The sequence below is a fragment of the Ahaetulla prasina genome, chromosome 3 (assembly GCF_028640845.1).
Source record: "Ahaetulla prasina isolate Xishuangbanna chromosome 3, ASM2864084v1, whole genome shotgun sequence".
Lineage (NCBI taxonomy): Eukaryota > Metazoa > Chordata > Lepidosauria > Squamata > Colubridae > Ahaetulla > Ahaetulla prasina.
This window is the reverse complement of record NC_080541.1, coordinates 15,863,494-15,884,434: the sequence shown is the minus strand read 5'-3', so window position 1 is coordinate 15,884,434 and position 20,941 is coordinate 15,863,494.

Sequence of the window (20,941 nt, the reverse complement as noted above, 5' to 3'; positions counted from 1 at the left end):
CTGTCAGGAGAGGTGGAAGTCGCATGGGGCTCTCTGTTGACAAGCAACAAGGCTTTGAAGACCCAGGATGGGAAACGGGTAACAACTGGAGTTAATAGCATGAAAGACATTCTCCAGAGCCACTAAACTGAAAGGAAAATAAGGGGGGAGAGGGGTGGTTTTCCGATTGTGGGAGACCCAAAGAGCTAAAAGTAGGAAGCCATATTTTAAAAAGATGCCAATTACGAAGTTATTCAGTCTTTTGGGGGTGGTTTCTACAACAATACACGAGCAATAAATGTATTTCAAATGTATTCCACAACAATTTTTGTTGTTAGTTGTGAAGTCGTGTCTGACCCATCGCGACCCCATGGACAACGTTCTTCCAGACCTTCCTGTCCTCTACCATCCTCTGGAGTCCATTTAAACTCACGCCAAGTGCTTCAGTGACTCCATCCAGCCACCTCATTCTCTGTCGTCCCCTTCTTCTTTTGCCCTCAATCTTTCCCAGCATTCGGCTCTTCTCCAGTGAGTCCTTCTTTCTCATTAGGTGGTCAAAGTATTTCAGTTTCATCTTCGGGATCTGGCCTTCTAAAGAACAATCAGGGTTGATCTCCTCTAGAACTGACTTGCTTGTTCGCCTTGTAGTCCAAGGGACTCGCAGGAGTCTTCTCCAGCACCAGAGTTCAAAGGCCTCGATTCTTTGGCCCTCAGCCTTTCTTATGGTCTAAATATCACAGCCATACATTGCAACTGGGAACATCATAGCCTTGACTATACGCACTTTTGTTGGCAAGGTGATGTCTCTGCTTATTAGTATGCTGTCTAGATTTGCCATGGCTTTTCTCCCCAGGAGCAAGCATCTTTTAATTTCTTGGCTGCAGTCCCCATCTGCAGTGATCTTGGAGCCCAGGAAAATAAAATCTGTCACTACCTCCATTTCTTCTTCATCTATCTGCCAGGATTTGAGAAGGCCGGATGCCATGATTTTATACAATACATGATTTTATACAATACATGATTTTATACAATACACGAGCAAATAATAGATACAAACTCAAGGTAAACTGCTCCAAACTCGATTGCAGAAAATATGACTTCAGTAACAGACTGGAATGTACTACCTGACTCTGTATTTTTTTCCCCAAACCCCCAAAACGTTAAGCTTAAACTGTCTACTTTTGACCTCACCCCATTCCTAAGAGGTCTGTAAGGGGCGTGCATAAGTGCACCTGCGTGCCTACAGTCCCTGTCCTAATACTCCTTTTTACTTACTCTTTTCATGTATCCAAATTATGTTTATATTTTTACCTGTTATCTTATATATGTTTGACAAAATAAATAAAATAAAATAAAACAAACAAACAAACAAACAAAACCTTGAGTTTACAGGACACATGGAATGCGGTGAGGAAAACCCACTGGCGCCAGTCGTCTTTAATCCATTATGCAAGTTAAACTTTAGAATCCTTGATGTTCTCTGAGTTTGGTTGTTTGCTGGAAGACATTTCATGACCCAACTAGGTAACCCCATCAATGCTGATGAGGTTACCTACCCTACTTGGGTTGTGAAATGTCTGCAAACAAACAACCACACTCAGAGAACATCAAGGACTCTGTAGTTCAGATCTAAGTTATATATATATTCTATTCTATTCTATTCTATTCTATTCTATTCTATTCTATTCTATTCTATTCTATTCTATTCTATTCTATAAGTTATACTTCTTTTCATTCTGCCCCATCCAAATTGTATGAAAAGTTGTGTCCAACATCTATGGTACTGCCCTTGGGAAGTATTTCTCATTTCTGTGAGGTAAATATGATTCTAATTTTTTTTACTCCTGTTGAAAGAAAATATAGTTTTTTTCAGAGACCCTACCATAAGGAATTGAATTGGCTCAAATGCAGACCATTTTAAGAAATGGTATTGTGTACCATTGGATAAAGAAAAGCTTCATTTCTACTGAACTTCTGAAAACGTGCAGTTACTATAACCCCAAACAGGTAGCTAAAAGAGGAATTCTTCTAAATTCCTGGTGGGTTGCATTTGATTCCTAAGATATGGAGAGGCTAACCTTGCCAAGGCCTTCTTAATCTGACATGCTATTGTTATTTTATTTATTTACTGTATATCCTACCTTTATTTTTATAATGTTAGAGCACCTTTTTATAATGTTAGAGCACACACACAATACTTCTTCCTCCTCATAGTTTATCCACAACAACAACAACACTCTGAGGTGGGTGGAACTGAAAGAGAGTGACTAGCTCAAGATCATCTAGCCAGCTTTCTTGCCTAAGGTGGGACTAGAACTCACAGTCTCCCAGTGATTGGGCCAAAGTCACTCAGATGGCTTTCATGCCTAAGGAAGGACTAGAACTCACTCTCCTGGTTTCTAGCCTGGTGCCTTAACCACTAGTCCAGACTGGTACTGGTGTTTCTCAGAGAGGCCCATCAGATGCCTCTAAAGTGTTTTTTTTACAAGCAGGTGATGGAGACACCACCCACTCCTTCCATTGTTCCTCAGTAACTTTTATTTGGGAAAATGCTGCATTCAACCTGGAGGGAACATTGACTCTTCAAGATTAATAGTCCTTGATAAACCTGTCCTTCACAGAGATCTCTGATTGATTGCTTTCACTTCTTCCAAAGAACTTGGGAACTATAATTTTATGAAGATGTCAGAAGAGCTTAATTCATTCTCTGAATATCTTTTGGTTGAGTACCACTATTAAACAGGAGAGAGCAAGAAACATGCCGTTACAACGGACTCTTGCCCTTAGAAATTGTGAGTAGTAGAAAATAATAGACGATCAGGGCAAAGCATTTGACATTTCCCTCCTATTAGATTTAACATTTAGCATTTTCCTTCCATCATATTTTCAAGTACTGCTCTGGAAGCAAGGAGGCAGGTAAAGCAGAGATTTCTCTCTGAAATCAGGACAGGTTTTTCAGGATCGGAACGTGGCTTTTGGGTCTCTGCAGAAACAAATCAAATTACGAATTGTGCATCATCAACCTTAATATCATACAAACTCTCTTTTAAAAAAATAGTATACGGGACCAGCTCCATGTCTGACCACAGTTGAGCCCAAAATTTCTGTGGCTAAGTGGGACACTTGTTAAGTGAGTTTGGCTCCATTTTACAACCTTTCTTGCCACGGTTGTTAAGTGAATCACTACAGCTGTTAAGTTAGTAACACGGTTGTTAAGTGAATCTGGTTTCCTCATTGACTTTGCTCGGCAGAAGTTCACCAAAGGAGGTCAGGTGAGCCCGGGGGACACTGCAACCGTCATAAATATGAACCACTTGCCAAGCATCTGAATTTTGATCTTGTGAACCATAGGGATGCTGCAATGACCTTAAGTGGGTAAAACAGTCACAAGTCACTTTTTCCAGTGTCGTTGTAACTTCAAACAGTCACTAAATGAATTGTTGTAAGTTGAGGACTACCCATACCAAATACTGAATATTACTAATATCTAAACACAGGCTTACAGAAAATTCTTGGTCACTTCCAAAAGATTCATGAATCAGAAATACCCAGCTTGATTAGAAACAGGAAAATTGTTTCAAAGTATTTATCTATCTATCCATCCATCCATCCATCCATCCATTCGCCACCCATCTTACCACGGGATAACTCTGCATATATATTAATATTCAACAGAGATGGATTAAGACATTCGATAACTCAAAATTTTAGTAGCTCATATAATTATGTAGAAGCACACATAAGGATTACGGTGATAAACATATAATAATGAACCAATTAAATGAACAACTTTTGTCATTAAGCGCTACCCAGAGATCTACGCTAGAGCCTGGTATCATCTCAACAATGTTAATAAATATATTTGGTTATATATATCTTGCCATTCTTGTTCTTTTTTTTTTTTGGTCTGGTATTGTTTATATGATTTTGTATTGTTTGTTTTTAAAAGTTTTTAATCTATTAGAAACTTCCCAGAGTTACCAGGATCTGGGCGGCATATAAATTTAATAGATTGTTGTTATTATTTAAGTATCATTCTGACTTGGTAAATTTCAATTCTGCCAGACTGAAAATGAGGCTTTTCAGATGCTACATCTTTTCTATCCTGCTCTACGGAGTGGAGAGTTGACAGAAAGCCACTCAAAGAGGCTGGAAGCATTTGAAATGTGGATTTACAGGCGGCTGTTACGTATAAACTGGGTTAACAAAATCACAAATGAGGAGGTGATAAGCCACCTGGGAAAACAAAGGGAAACCATCAAAGCCATTAAAAAGTGAAAGTTACAATATTTTGGACATTTGATGCGACACTGTTGTGATCCATCAGCAGTCTGGGGAGCTGTCGGCGGAATCGGACTGCGATGAGCCTGTTCCTAATGCTCGCATGAGACGAGCTGCCAGAAGGCAGGAGCAGCTCAAGCAGAGAGGTCACCTCAGGAGTAGGGCCAAGAGATGATTGGCTCCTCCCATAAGGGCTAAAAGGAGACCAGCACCAGTGTCTGAGTTTGCCGGAAAGCAACATTGCAGCTGCGCTCTTTGCTCTGTTCTCTGGTCTGGACGTTTATCAGAAAAGACTTTGGCAGTTATCCAAACTGAACTGCATTGGAGAATAGTTTGACTCCCTCTTCTTTGTGGCAACCCCTGAGATATTGGAACACTGCTATCATGTTTCCCCAGTGCTTCTTTTCATTAAACTAGGCATACTGAGTTCCTGCAACCGTTCTTCATATGTTTTAGCCTCCAGTCCCCTAATCATCTTTGTTGCTCTTCTCTGCACTCTTTCTGTAAAGAAACATCTTTTTTATATTGTGGCGACCAAAACTGAATGCAATATTCCAAGTGTGGCCTTACCAAGGCATTATAAAATGGCACTAACACTTTACGTGATCTTGATTCTATCCCTCTGTTTATGCAGCCCAGAACTGTGTTGGCTTTTTTGGCAGCTGCTGCACACTGCTGGCTCATATCTAAATGGTTGTCCGTTAGGACTCCAAGATGCCTCTCACAGTTACTACTATTGAGCAAGGTTTTGAGTTACCTGGCACTGGGAATCAAGTAATTCCCAGCTGTTTGAATAAAGTGTATTTTTACTAAGGACTGCATTTGTTGCTACCTGCTCGAGTCTGGGTCACAACAGACACCTGGAAAAATACGGCATCATTCACTTTATCCTCCAGGCAAAGGAGGTCCAGGCAGAAGAAGGACATCATGGCTTCAAAATCTAAGGGACTGGTTTGGATAAAACTCAGCAGCACTTTTTTGTGTGGCTGCTGATAAAAATAGGATCGGCAACATGATCGCCGATGTCCAATGATGGATAGAATAGAATAGAATAGAATAGAATAGAATAGAATAGAATAGAATAGAATAGAATAGAATAGAATAGATTAGATTTTTTTATTGGCCAAGTGTGATTGGACACACAAGGGATCTGTCTTGGTGCATATGCTCTCAGAGTACATAAAAGAAAAGATACATTCATTAAGGTACAACATTTACAACACAAATGATGGTCAATAGATTAATATAAATCATAAGGATTGCCAGCAACAGAGTTACAGTCATATAGTCATAAATGGAAGGAGATGGATTATGGGAACGATGAGAAGATTAATAGTAGTGCAGATTAGTAAATAGTTTGACAGTGTTGAGGGAATTATTTGTTTAGCAGAGTGATGGCCTTCGGGAAAAAACTGTTTTTGTGTCTAGTTGTTTTGGTGTGCAGTGCTCTATAGCGTCGTTTTGAGGGTAGGAGTTGAAACAATTTATCTCCAGGATGTGAGGGATCTGCAAATATTTTCACGGCCCTCTTTTTGATTCGTGCAGTATACAGGTCCTCAATGGAAGGCAGGTTGGTAGCAATTATTTTTTCTGCAGTTCTAATTATCCTCTGAAGTCTGTGTCTTTCTTGTTGGGTTGCAGAACCGAACCACACAGTTATAGAGGTGCAAATGACAGACTCAATAATTCCTCTGTAGAACTGAATCAGCAGCTCCTTGGGCAGTTTGAGCTTACTGAGTTGGCGCAGAAAGAACATTCTTTGTTGTGCTTTTTTGATGACATTTTTGATGTTAGCTGTCCATTTGAGATCTTGCGATATGATAGAACCTAGAAATTTAAAGGTTTCTACTGTTGATACTGTGTTGTCTAGTATTGTGAGAGGTGGAAGTACGGACACAAGAAGAAGAAGAATTCCACCAGAAAAGTGCCCCATGCATTGAAATTTTGCTCACATGGATGGCTTTCTTTCAGAAACAAGGGAGCTGACTTTGTCACCCAAATGAGAAGGATATTTTATTTCTGCACTGTTTCCCCATATTACACTGCTCATCAATTCAATTCCCTTTAAACCCAGTTTTTAAGTATGGAGATTTTCTAAAATTAATTTTAAATTCTGCATGTGTGGATGCGATGGGATTGGGTTGTGGCAGTTCTGAGTTCCATCTAGTCACCCTTGAGTGGGTGGCTGTGGGTATATAAAATCAGATACTGTGCAATGGTGACCATTGATAAATGAAATCAATCTGTCAATCTGCTTATACCTTGCTATTCCATTGAAAAATGCTCCTGAAGCTCCTAAGTGCAGTGTTTCAAAACAAATCCATTTAAAATAAATTGTAAGTCAGAAACAATGCGAATGCGATACTTTCATAAAAGATGCGATAAACAATGCGATAACAATGCGATACTTTCATAAAAGAAAGTATCAAATCTATTAGAAACTCTTGAGTGACAAACCAGTGAGGCAAAACTCACACTGTTTATGGAAAGGCAGGCCACAGGTTTTGACATATTATTTATTATTTAGTTATTTAGCATATTTATATACTACTTCCCCGCGTTATAAATCTTGAAGTAGTTTATAGTCATTTAAAACACCAAAAAAAAAAGAGGGACACTAAATCAGTATGAAATGGGGTTAAATGATATGCTCAGTTGAAAAAGTGAATGGAGTAAAGTAAACTTGAGACAAAGCCAACATTGATTGAAATGTGTTATTTCACACAATATTATCTAATGGTTCTTTAATCGATGAACCTCAGATATGAAAATGTATATTCTGGGAAAGCCACAATTATTCATTTAGTATTCGCAGATGGAGAAGACCTATTTCTTTAATAGGGACAGGAAAGATTTAATAGTAGATACTTCATGAACGTCAGAAGGAAAAGCCTCTAAAAGTGAAAGTCCCCACCCATGAGTGACTATAAGAAGATTTAACAGTTTAACAGAGTTGGAAGGGACCTTATAGGTCATCTAGTCCAACCCCCCACTCAAGCAGGAGACCCTACACCATTTCTGAAAAATGGCAGTCCATTCTTTTCTTGAAATCCTCCAGTGATGAAGCTCCCACAACTTCTGAAGGCAAGTTGTTCCATTGGTTGATTGTTCTCTCTGTCAGAAAGTTCCTCCTCATTTCTAGGTTGAACCTCTCCTTGATCAGTTTTCATCCATTATTCCTTGTCTGGCCTTTAGGTACTTTGGAAAACAGCTTGACCCCCTTCTCTCTGTGGCAGTCCCTCAAAAATTGAGGGACTTCTATCATATCTCCCCTTGTTCTTCTCTTCACTAGACTAGCCATGCCCAATAAAAGAGTAGCTGTTTAATTGTTTCCAGATTTGGGAGAACCTTAACATTGATTGATTAATTGATTAATTGATTTGACTTATATTGCCTCCAGCAAGGGCTTCGGCTTAGCAATCAAATGTAAGTTAGTCTACTCTATTGTATTCCCCATAGCTACTTATGGTTGTGAAAGTTTGAGGGGCTGCTGCAAAGAAGAAGGAGTCAACTTAGTTCCCAAAGCACCAGAAGGCAGGACAAGAAACAATGGATGGAAGCTAATCAAGGACAAATGCAACTTGGAATTAAGGAGAAACTTCCTAACAGTGAAGACAATTAACCAAAGGAAGCTTGCCTTCAGAAGTTGTGGGTGCTCCATCACTGGAGGCTTTTAAGAAGAGACTGGAAGACCACTTATCTGAAATGGTATAGGGTCTCCTGCTTGAGTAGGGAGTTGGACTAGAAAACCTCCAAGTGCCTCTTTACTCTTCTCTGACTGATTGAAAGTTGGACCTTAAAAAGGAAGACAGGAAGAAAATCAACTCATCTGAGCTGTGGTGCTGGAAAACGCTTGGGAATATTCCTTGGATAGCAAAGATGACTAAGAAGTAAGTATTGGAACACATAACACTAGAAGACATGTCACTGGAATGCAAAATCACCAGACTATGTCTCACTTACTTTGGGCATGTCATGTTGGGGAATTCACTGGGGAATACTGCAAACAATTAGTGGTAAAAGGAAACCACACTTTCAAAGAACATGGTGGTTGGACATCATCAAAGCTGACACCAGCCAGAACATAGGAAAACTTAAAGAAGTAAAGCAAGATCAGAAGAAATGGAGAGATCTGGCCCACAGAATCACCAAGAGTTGGAAATGACTCAGTGTATATCATCATCATCTTCATCATCATCATCTGGCTTTCTGAATGACATGTAGCTCTAGATGTGTTACACGGATGAATGAAGACATGCTATCCACACCACTGCATTCTTCTGCAACACCCAGCTGCAATTTCTGAGTGGTCTTCAAAGGCAACCCTATTTGTATCGTACGGCATTAGTTGAAAGTAGAGGTGAATAATGCATGAGTGGTAATGTTTAGGGACTCTTGGTCTCTGATGCAATGTGCACATCGAGAAGCAATGGGGGAGAGAGTTTTGACAATACAGTGGTTTCCCAGACAGAGGCATGGATTTGGCAGCCTCAAGTTGGATGGGAGAGGAAGGAAGAGATTCAGAGTAATCACACCCTACAATGTCTCGAGAGATCTAGCAGGCTCAAAGGTTACAACTTTAGTCTGGTAAGATACTGTTTGCTAAAGGTAAAGGTTTCCCTCACACATATGTGCTAGTCGTTCCCAACTCTAGGGGGTGGTGCTCATCTCCGTTTCAAAGCCAAAGAGCTAGCGCTGTCCGAAGACATCTCCGTGGTCATGTGGCCAGCAAATGCCAAAGGCGCACAGAATGCTGTTACCTTCCCACCAAAGGTGGTCCCTATTTTTCTACTTGCATTTTTTACATGCTTTCGAACTGCTAGGTTGACAGAAGCTGGGACAAGTAATGGGAGCTCACCCCATGATGTGGCAGTAGGGATTCAAACCACTGAACTGCCGACCTTTCAATTGACAAGCTCAGCGTCTTAGCCAGTGAGCCACCGAGTCCCATTTTGCTACGTATTTTGCTTGCTATTTTATTTTGCTACGTATTTTGTTTGATGCGTATAAGCAATTAAAGGATTGGATGTGATTGGATCTTGCTGTGTCATCTTTGGGCTTCGACTTGACATAGTTTGGACATAGATCCAACTAACACACAAAATAGGTATAAAGGCTCTTCTAGGCACAGCTGCAACCTGCTCCTAAAGCAACAAACAAGAGTTTAGAAGACTTTCAAACTGTGCACCAGTTCTGTCTGAAGGTGTGCTACCCCAGTCAATCCCAGTTCCTGAAGATCCCAGAAGACTAACCCCTCCCTTTGAGTCTGTGCCTCCCCATTCAAGTACTTATAGCCTTCGGACACTGAGAAAGCATTTGATGGCATCCCTTAGTCAGTCCATACATGGTTCATCCATAGCACCATCTGTATTTAAATTAGCGTACAGGGTTTAGGAATGGCCCTGTAGAGTCCTTGAAATAATCCAATTCTCCAACTCAGAATGTATTCTGTCCCCCCACCTCAGTCCGGGAGGCACGAGAAATGACTCAATTAGCCGGCAATTGAGTCCACGGCAGCTATCAGCTCTGGCAGCAATCCAGCGAGCATCTGCCAGGGTTTTTCTGTTATCTTTCTTGATGCCGGCGTGTCAACCAGGAAGTCAGGAATAAACAGCACTTCAGCTCAAGTTCTCTTCAGGCAGTTTGATTTGTTTGTCACGAAGTAGTAGAGCAGCCCCTACTGCTTTTATACCCTGTGGGGTGTGGCTCCGTGACTCAGCACTTTCTAGGCCTGCCCCACCCCTGCTTCTGTTGTTCCCGCCTCTCTTGTCTATGAAACCTGGGATCTAACCAGGACTGATTGTCCTAAGCTGGGTCTGGAAGCGTTTCCTGAGCGGGGGGAGATACAGGAGACAGAGGCCTCATCAGCTCTTCCACCTGACCTGCCTCTGGCTCCTGGAGCTGAGCCAGGGAAGCCGGCCCTGCAGAAGGGAGCCCTGACGGCCCTTCCCCCTCACTCTCTGAGTCACTCTCTGGCAAGGGGCTAGGCCCGGGGCTGGGGCTGCAGCTACAACAGAATGACTCAAAATTGGCAGGAGGCATATGTTTATCAAGCAGAGGTGGGTTTCAGCAGATTCTGACCAGTTCTGGAGAACCGGTACCAGAAATTTTGAATAGTTGGGAGAACGGGTAGTAAAAATTCTGACTGGCCCCGCCCCCATTATTGTCTGCCTCCCAAGTCCCAGCTGATCGGGAGGAAATGGGGATTTTGCAGTAACCTTCCCCTGGATTGGTGTCGTGTCCCACTCCTCCTCTGACGGCCGGGTCGGGGAAGTCTGTATCAAGCATGGCCACAAAGCCTCTGCAGCTTTGCCAAAGTTCTGTCAGAGTTCTCAGGGCAGGCAGGAGTCCAAGATGTGACTTCAGCAATCCAAATTAGACGTTGCCTGACTCAAAGAATGCCAGAAAGCAGATCCTTTATATAGGCCATGGGGTGTGGCTCCATGACTCAGCACTTATCCAGGCCTGCCCCTCCCTTCCTTTTGCTGACGTCACCTCTCCATTCTCCGGAAGCGTGGATCCCTCCACCCACCAGCTGCCGGCAATTCCAGCTCGTGACTGGCTCCTGCTCCTCATGTTCACATGCTGTGGGGAGGGGTTTATTTGCTCGGTCTGTCCGGTCATGGTGCCAGGACTGGGGGCTGGAGGCATGCCAGGCCGTTCGTCTGCACTATCAGTCCCTGGCTGAGGTAATAGGAGATGAGAGGGGCCCGGCTGCGGAGAGGGGGACGGACGAGGCACAACAATTGGGGAGGGAATGGAGATTTTACAGTATCCTTCCCCTGGATTGGGGAGGGAATGGAGGTTTTACAATATCCTTCCCTTGGATTGGGGAGGGAATGGAGATTTTACAGTATCCTTCCCCTGTCACACCCACCAAGCCACACCCACCGAGCCATGCCACACCCACAGAACTGGTAGTAAAAAAAAATTGAAACCCACCACTGTCATCAAGATCCAGATTGTGAAGTTTCTTGGAAGCATCTGTCCAGACTTCTGAGAGAAACCATCTCATTGAACCAGGGGGAACTGTGTGTGTTATCCAGCCTTGTCCTCTTCATCTTAAAGAGAGAGAGAGAGAAAAAGTTTCATCTAAAAGAGTTGTGCTTGTTTTCAGCTTTGATTTGTTTTAAAACAAAGCTGCTGGGGGACTGCCAGCCAGCCAGCCATTCTGGATTAGTTACTTTGGTTCTGAGCAAATTTGTTCAAAAGCAGAGACGGCCATGAGATTCCCTTTTATTTCAAGCTTCTGCTTTGCCTCAGGACAACTTCACTGTTTGGTTTTTCACCTCATCCTATTTCCACTGTTGCTGCTTAACATAGTTCAGTGAAAGAGAACCCGAGTTTAATTCCTTCCATGTGTCCTACAACACCCTTCTCGTTCCTTCTCCTTTCATTGGACAGGGGTTGTGGTTAAAGTGTTAAAAGGCCTAATTAGGGTTCATGGCAAAAAGGACAAAGAAGGCAATAAAAAATAGCCCTCCTACCACCCCTCCTCCAGACTCCTGGAGCTCTGGCTTCCTCTTACCCTCGGAATTAAATGGCAGGCCCATCAGGGACCCACCATAGCAGGGTGGGCACCCAACCTTGGCGTCTTTAAGACTTGTGGACTTCAACTCCCAGAATTCCTCAGCCAGCTTTGCTTGAAATTGAAGTCCACAAGTCTTAAAGTTGTCAAGGTTGGAGACTCCTGCACCATAGGGTTTAGAACAGGGGTCTCCAACCTTGGTAACTTTAATCCTGGAGCAGGAGTCTTCAACTTTGTCAACTTTAAGACTTGTGGACTTCACCTCCCAGAATTCCTCAGTAAGAACAATCAATCAGTGGAACAATTTGCCTGCAGAAGTTGTGAATGCACCAACACTGGAAATTTTTAAGAAAATGTTGGATAGCCATTTGTCTGAAATGGTGTAGGGTTTCCTGCCTGGGCAGGAGGTTGAACTAGAAGACCTCCAAGGTCCCTTCCAACTCTGTTATTATGTTAAAAAGCATTCAAGTAAAACATCTAATAATAGCATCTGTTCAAATTAGGGTACTTCCAGGCTGCCCATCTCTTCTTATTAATTAGCAAGTTCACATATTGTGCACATCTGGGACTTCTGTTTCGGAGACACATTTCCTCTTCTTTAGCAATGGACAAGAGGTCATCCGTGGGACAGATGAGCTTCCTGTCTTCCAAAACTGATAAGAGGTTTCTCTGTGAGAAGGTCACGGAGGGCAAAGACCATTTTCTGAAAGACCCTCAGAAAAATTCACCCCCTTGAGAAGGTTGGCCATGCTGCAAGTGAGCCTCTATTCAACCCTGAGAGTCATCGAAAGAGCCACCAGGCATTTGAGGATCGTTTCTAGCTTCCTGTGGGGAACAAGGAGTTACCAAGAGCAACAATCATTTCCTTTGGCCTGAGATGAGAAGTCAAGATGAAGGAAGAACTGTGATGACAGGAAGTTTTTTTTTTTCTTCCTCCCCTTGTGCTTATAATGAAAGAACCTGGGATCAGACAGGACGAGATGGATAAAAGGAAATACTTCTTCATTTTAAGAACAGCCAAACTATCAAATTTGCTTTTTTTAAAGAAAATATGCAGATACAATGTGAAAGTTAGATCATAAGGAAGGCTGAGTGCCAAAGAATTGAGGCCTTTGAACTATGGTGCTGGAGAAGACTCCTGCGAGTCCCTTGGACTGCAATCAAACTTATCAGTCCTAGAGGCAGTGGTGGGATTCAAATAATTTAACAACCGGTTCTCTGCCCTAATGATTTCTTCCAACAACCAGTTCACCAAACTGCTCAGAAAGTTAACAACCGGTTCTCCCGAACTGGTGCAAACTGGTTGAATCCCACCACTGCCTAGAGGAGATCAACTCTGACTGCTCTTTAGAAGGCCAGATCCTGAAGATGAAATTCAAATACTTTGGCCACCTAATGAGAAGGAAGGACTCACTGGAGAATAATGCTCGGAAAGATTGAGGGCAAAAGAAGAAGAGGACGGCAGAGAATGAGATGGCTGGATGGAGTCACTGAAGCAGTAGGTGTGAGCTTAAATGGACTCCAGGGGATTGTAGAGGACAGGAAGGCCTGGAGGAACGTTGTCCATGGGGTCGCGATGGGTCGGACACGACTTTGCAACTAACAACAACAAAAATTGAACTGGAGGCTGAAAAGGGAGAGGGGATTAAATTATAGTTTTTATTGGGCAAGAACACGGACCATAAGAGCTGGAGATATTTATTTATTTATTTATTTATTTATTTATTTTGTCACAATAGTATATGTAAGCATAAGCATGAAATAACTATACAATATATAAGCATATATATAAACATAAGTATAAAAAAGAAAAACTATACGTATTGGATACAATCAAAGGGAACATTAGGACAGGAACGGTAGGCACGTTTGTGCTGTTATGCACGCCCCTTACAGACCTCTTAGGAATGGAGTGAGGTCAATAGTAGATAGTTTTTGGTTAAAGTTTTGGGGATTTGGAGAAGAGACCACAGAGTCAGGTAGTGAATTCCAGGCATTAATAACTCTATTACTGGATAAAAGAAACGATGATTACATGGCTGGAGGCTAAAACATATGATGAATGATTGCAGGAATTGGGTATGTCTAATCTATTGAAAAGGAGGACTAGGGGAGACATGATAGCAGTGTCCCAATAAATGAGGGGCTACCACAAAGATGAGGGGGTCAACCTATTCTGCAAAGAATAGAGAGAGAGGTTCCAGACGGAGCTTGGGCCATTCCCTGAGGATCTGGCCCACGGCACGACTGAGGAACTGGTCGTGGCCTGGGAGCGGGCCGCGGCCGGGGCCCTGGACCGTGTCGCGCCTTTGCGGCCTCTGACCCGGCGTAGATCTCGTCCGGCCCCTTGGTTCTCCGAGGGGCTGAGGGAGATGAAACGCCGGAGAAGACGCCTAGAGAGCACCTGGAGGTCCAGTCGCTCCGAAGCTGATCGGATACTAGTTAGGACCTATTCTAGGACCTACCTAGTGGCAATGAGGGAAGCGAGGCGCTCCTACGCCTCCACCCTCATTGCGTCGGCAGATAACCGCCCGGCCGCCCTGTTTCGGGTGACCCGCTCTCTCCTACATCAGGAGGTGCGGGATGACCCTTTGCAGGGGCGAGCCGAGGAGTTTAGTGGTTATCTATACGATAAAATCGCTCAGCTGAGGGACGGTCTGGACCGAATTTGGGATGATCCAAGCGAGGGAGAGGAGGCACGTCTTGTTGAGCACATTTGGGATGAGTTTGACCCTGTGGCTCCCGAGGACGTGGACAGGTTGTTGGGGAGGCTTCACGGCACGACATGTTTACTGGACCCGTGTCCTTCCTGGCTGGTACTGGCCACTCAGGCGGTGACACGAGGCTGGCTCCAGAGGATTATCAACGCTTCTTTGTTGGACGGGGTTTTCCCTGCCGCCTTGAAAGAGGCGGTGGTGAGACCCCTCCTTAAGAAGCCCTCTTTGGACCCAGCTATTTTGGGTAATTATCGTCCAGTCTCCAACCTTCGCTTTGTTGCGAAGGTTGTAGAGAGTGCCGTGGCGCGACAGCTGCCCCAACACCTGGATGAAGATGTCTATCTAGACCCGTTCCAGTCCGGCTTCCGACCCGGATACAGCACGGAGACAGCTTTGGTCGCATTGGTGGATGATCTCTGGAGGGCCAGGGACAGGGGATATTCCTCTGCCCTGGTCCTATTAGACCTCTCAGCGGCGTTCGATACCATCGATCATGGTATCCTGCTGCGCCGGTTGGGGGGATTGGGAGTGGGAGGCACTGTATATCGGTGGTTCTCCTCCTATCTCTCTGACCGGTCGCAGACGGTGTTGACAGGGGGGCAGAGGTCGACCGCGAGGGGCCTCACTTGTGGGGTCCCACAGGGGTCGATTCTCTCGCCCCTGCTGTTCAACATCTACATGAAGCCGTTGGGTGAGATCATCAGTGGTTTCGGGGTGAGATACCAGCAGTACGCTGACGATACCCAGTTGTACTTTTCCACCCCGGACCACCCCAATGAAGTTATCGAAGTGCTGTCCCGGTGTTTGGAAGCTGTACGGGTCTGGATGGGGAGAAACAGGCTCAAGCTTAATCCCTCCAAGACGGAGTGGCTGTGGATGCCGGCACCCCGATTCAGTCAGCTGCAGCCGCGGCTGGCTGTTGGAGGCGAGTTACTGGCCCCAAAGGATAGGGTGCGCAACTTGGGTGTCCTCCTGGATGATCGGCTGTCGTTTGAAGACCATTTGACGGCCGTCTCCAGGAGGGCCTTCCACCAGGTTCGCCTGGTTCGCAGTTGCGCCTTCCTTGATCGGGATGCCTTATGCACAGTCACTCATGCGCTCGTTACCTCTCGCTTGGATTACTGTAATGCTCTCTACATGGGGCTCCATTGAAGTGCGCTCGGAGGCTTCAGTTAGTCCAGAATGCAGCTGCGCGGGTTATAGAGGGAGCTACGCGTAGCTCCCATGTAACACCGCTCCTGCGCAGACTGCACTGGCTGCCTGTGGCCTTCCGGGTGCACTTTAAGGTGTTGGTTATGACCTTTAAATCGCTCCATGGCTTAGGACCTGGGTACTTACGGGACCGCCTGCTGTTACCACACGCCTCCCACCGACCCGTACGCTCCCATAGAGAGGGACTTCTCAGGGTGCCGTCCGCCAAACAATGTCGGCTGGCGGCCCCCAGGGGAAGGGCCTTCTCTGTGTGGGCTCCCACACTCTGGAACGAGCTTCCCCCGGGTTTACGCCAAATACCTGACCTTCGGACATTTCGTCGCGAACTCAAGACTCATCTTTTTATCTGGGAGTTGATGTCCCACCAGGCTTAAAGTTGCCAAGGTTGGGGACCCCTGGACTAGAAGACCACCAAGGTCCTTTCCAACTCTTTATTCTATGAATTTGGATCTGGAGCTCCAAAGTGAATGGTTAATAGTCATGAAGGATGGGGACAGTAATGTTAGGCAAATCAAAAAGTTTGCAACTTTGTCCTTCATCCTCTCGTGCTGAGCCAGCATTATTTCTCTTCACAGTACAGATTTTATTTTATTTGTTTATTAAACAAATTGACATAGCCACCCAACTCGTGCATAGATGCCGCTGGGCAGCTTATAACATTTTTAAAAATCTACCATATAATTAAAAAAGAAAAACCAACCACTAGAGAAACCACCCTCCATGCCCAGATGGCAGCAACAACACAATCAAATCAGTCCCTTGATCGGTTCCCTCTCCATTCATGGTCACCAGGCCTGCTGATAAAGCCACATTTTAAGGGCCTTTTCAATGAACAACAGGTCGGAAGCCAACTGTACCTCAGGGAGAATGAGAAGGGGCCACCACCGAGAAGGCCCTTTTTCATGATCCCACCAAAAATCCCTAATCAATCAATGGAACCCATAACATGTCCTGCCTTCCCATCCTGGTGGACCAGGTAGATGTAATAGATGTCATTAAAAAAAAGAGAATACAACCACAACAATACACGAGCACACAATAGATTCAAACTTAAAGTGAACCGCTCCAGTCTTGATTGTAGAAAATATGACTTCAATAACAGAGTTGTTAATGCCTGGAATGCACTACCTGACTCCATGGTCTCATCCCAAAATCCCCAAAACTTTAACCTAAGACTGTCTACTGTTGACCTCACCCCATTCCTAAGAGGTCTGTAAGGGGCGTGCATAAGAGCACGAGCATGCCTACCGTTCCTGTCCTAATGTTCCCTTTGGCTGTATTCATTTTGTGTGTTTATTTCATGCTTATACTTATATATATTGTTTAGTATGTGTTTGACAAAATAAATAAATATAAATAAATAAACAAACATGGATCGCACTGTGGAAATAACTGGGTGTTAGACTGTTGAAGTTCCATGTCAGACCCTTGAAGGATCAGACAACCATTTGTCCATAATGAAATAAGAACTTCTGTGTCAGGCAGGGGGTTGGACTAGAAGATCTCCAAGGACCCTTCTAATTCTATGATAACCAATACACAATCTGGGTAGTATTTGTTCTTCTTGAAGAAAAGAAAGACTCTGGGATTGCGATGGACAGTGCTGGTAACATTTTCTAAATTGCATGGGATGGTTGGGGAGTGTCTTCCTGTCTTTAAATCCACAAAATAGTTGTTGAAGGTTGTCCAGGCAACTGTGTAATGCTAGATGTCCATTCCAAGTAGGGCCAAACAAGAAACTTTGTGACGTTGATTTTTAAACAACAACCAGAAAATATAACAACCACCCAGGGGTGAAATGCTCCCAGTTCAGACCGGATCATCCGATCCGGTAGCGATGGCAACAGGTGGTTTGGAGAACCGGTAGCAAAAATCCCTGCCCCCCCCCATGCCCAGCTCAGCCATGTGATCATCAGAGGGTTTTTTTTAATATACTTTTAAAAGCATTTTTTTTTTCGGCCTCTGATGATCCTGCAGCTCAGCTGGGATTGCCAGAGGCTTTTAAAAGCATTTTTTCTATAACCTCGTCAGCTGAAGAGGTTGTAAAAAAAAATGCTTTTAAAAGGCTCCTCTGACCATCCCAGCTGAGTTGCCTGATTATCAGAGGCTTTTCTTTTCTTTTAAAAGCATTTTTTTTGCCTTTAAAAGAAAAAAAAAGGCTCTGATGATCAGGCAACTCAGCTGGGATTGTCAGAGGAGCCTTTTGAAAGCATTTTATTTACAACCTCTTCAGCTGAAGAGGTTTTAAAAGCCTCTAATGAAGAAAAAAATGCTTTTAAAAGTAAAAAAAAAGATTGGCCACACCCACCCAGTCACATTACCTCCCCCCCCCGCCAAGCCACGCCCACAGAACCGGTAGTAACAAATTTTACATTTCACCACTGCAAGTACCCCATAAAATTTAAAAAGTAACTGCAACGTCTACACACCCCAGAGTACAGTCTTTATTATTATTTTTTCCATGTAAAAAAAATCAAGTTGAAGGTTAATCGGGAAATATTTTCTTCCAAAATTGGGAGGTTCAACAAAACAAATCTACTGTGGTTTGCTTGTTGAGATCATGGTTCCTTTCAGCCACACAATGAGACACCTTGGTCTTCCACAGTTCCTAGAGTCTACAAAATCACGTCAGAGGAGTTTCCCTTAAAACATAGAGCGGGGTTTTTAACCTTGGCAGCTTTAAGACTTCAGAATTCTAGAAGTTGAAATCCACAAGTCTTAAAAGTTGTTCAAGTCTGGACACCCCAATAGAGAGAGAGTCAAAGCACTGTATTCAGAATTCAAAATAGAGTAGAGCTGGAAGGGACCTCAGAGGTCTTCTAGTCCAACCCCTTGCTCAAGCAGGAGACCCTATACCATTTCATACAAGTGGCTGTCCAGTCTCTACTTAAAAACCTCCAATGATGAAGCACCTACAGCTGGTTAATTGCCCTCACTGTTAGGAAGTTTCTCGTTAATTCCAGATTGCTTCTCTCCTTGATTAGTTTCCATCCATTGTTTCTGGTGCTTTGGAAAATAAATTGACCCCCTCTTTCTTTGTGGCAGCCCCTCAGATAGTGGAATATTTATTTTATTTATTTATTTATTTATTTTATTTGTCACAACATTATATATAAGCGTAAGCATGAAATAACTACATGATATATAAACGTATATATAATCATAAGTATGTAATAACTATATGAAATTGGATACAACAAAGGGAACATTAGGACAGGAACGGTAGGCACGTTTGTGCTCTTATGCACACCTCTTACAGACCTCTTAGGAATGGGGTGCGGTCAATAGTAGATAGTTTTTGGTTAAAGGTATTATAATACATACATAATATGGCTTTATGTATATTAGCTATTAGCCAAACCCAAATCCTGCAAATGTTCTTCATATGTTTTAGTCAGGTCTTTCATTTAGTTCCTCTTCTTTGCACTTTTTCCAAAGTCTCAACATCTTTTTTGTAATGTGGTGACCAAAACTGGATGCAGTATTCCAGGTGTGGTCTTACTAAGGCTTTATAAAGCGGTACTAATACTTCATGTGATTTTCCTTTTTTGAAGATGAGATGTAGATCTACTTGGCTTTCTGGACAGATAAACAGGAGGTCAGATTCTCTGTGTGAATTTTATCACCAGGTTCTTTACCATATAATTAAAAGAAAAAAAACTCTGATGATCCTGCAGCTCAGCTGGGATTGCCAGAGGCTTTTAAAAGCATTTTTGCCTTTAAAGAAAAAAAAGGCTCTGATGATCCTGCAGCTCAGCTGGGATTGCCAGAGGCTTTTCTTTTCTTTTAAAAGCATTTTTTTTCGGCCTCTGATGATCCTGCAGCTCAGCTGGGATTGCCAGAGGCTTTTAAAAAGTAACTGCAACGTCTACACACCCCAGAGTACAGTCTTTATTATTATTTTTCCATGTAAAAAAATGCTTTTAAAACTCCTCTGACCATCAGCTGAGTTGCCTGATTATCAGAGGCTTTTAAAAGCATTTTTTTACAACCTCTTCAGCTGAAGAGGTTGTAAAAAAATGCTTTTAAAACTCCTCTGACCATCAGCTGAGTTGCCTGATTATCAGAGGCTTTTCTTTTCTTTTAAAAGCATTTTTGCCTTTAAAAGAAAAAAAAAGGCTCTGATGATCAGGCAACTCAGCTGGGATTGTCAGAGGAGCCTTTTGAAAGCATTTTATTTACAACCTCTTCAGCTGAAGAGGTTTTAAAAGCCTCTAATGAAGAAAAAAATGCTTTTAAAAGTAAAAAAAAAGATTGGCCACACCCACCCAGTCACATTACCTCCCCCCCCGCCAAGCCACGCCCACAGAACCGGTAGTAACAAATTTTACATTTCACCACTGCAAGTACCCCATAAAATTTAAAAAGTAACTGCAACGTCTACACACCCCAGAGTACAGTCTTTATTATTATTTTTTCCATGTAAAAAAAATCAAGTTGAAGGTTAATCGGGAAATATTTTCTTCCAAAATTGGGAGGTTCAACAAAACAAATCTACTGTGGTTTGCTTGTTGAGATCATGGTTCCTTTCAGCCACACAATGAGACACCTTGGTCTTCCACAGTTCCTAGAGTCTACAAAATCACGTCAGAGGAGTTTCCCTTAAAACATAGAGCGGGGTTTTTAACCTTGGCAGCTTTAAGACTTCAGAATTCTAGAAGTTGAAATCCACAAGTCTTAAAAGTTGTTCAAGTTTGGACACCACAATAGAGAGAGAGTCAAAGCACTGTATTCAGAATTCAAAATAGAGTAGAGCTGGAAGGGACCTCAGAGGTCTTCTAGTCCAACCCCTTGCTCAAGCAGGAGACCCTATATCATTTCATACAAGTGGCTGTCCAGTCTCTACTTAAAAACCTCCAGTGATGAAGCACCTACAGCTGGTTAATTGCCCTCACTGTTAGGAAGTTTCTCGTTAATTCCAGATTGCTTCTCTCCTTGATTAGTTTCCATCCATTGTTTCTGGTGCTTTGGAAAATAAATTGACCCCCCTCTTTCTTTGTGGCAGCCCCTCAGATAGTGGAATATTTATTTTATTTATTTATTTTATTTGTCACAACATTATATATAAGCGTAAGCATGAAATAACTACACGATATATAAACGTATATATAATCATAAGTATGTAATAACTATATGAAATTGGATACAATCAAAGGGAACATTAGGACAGGAATGGCAGGTACGTTGATGCTCTAATGCACGCCCCTACAGACCTCTTAGGAAT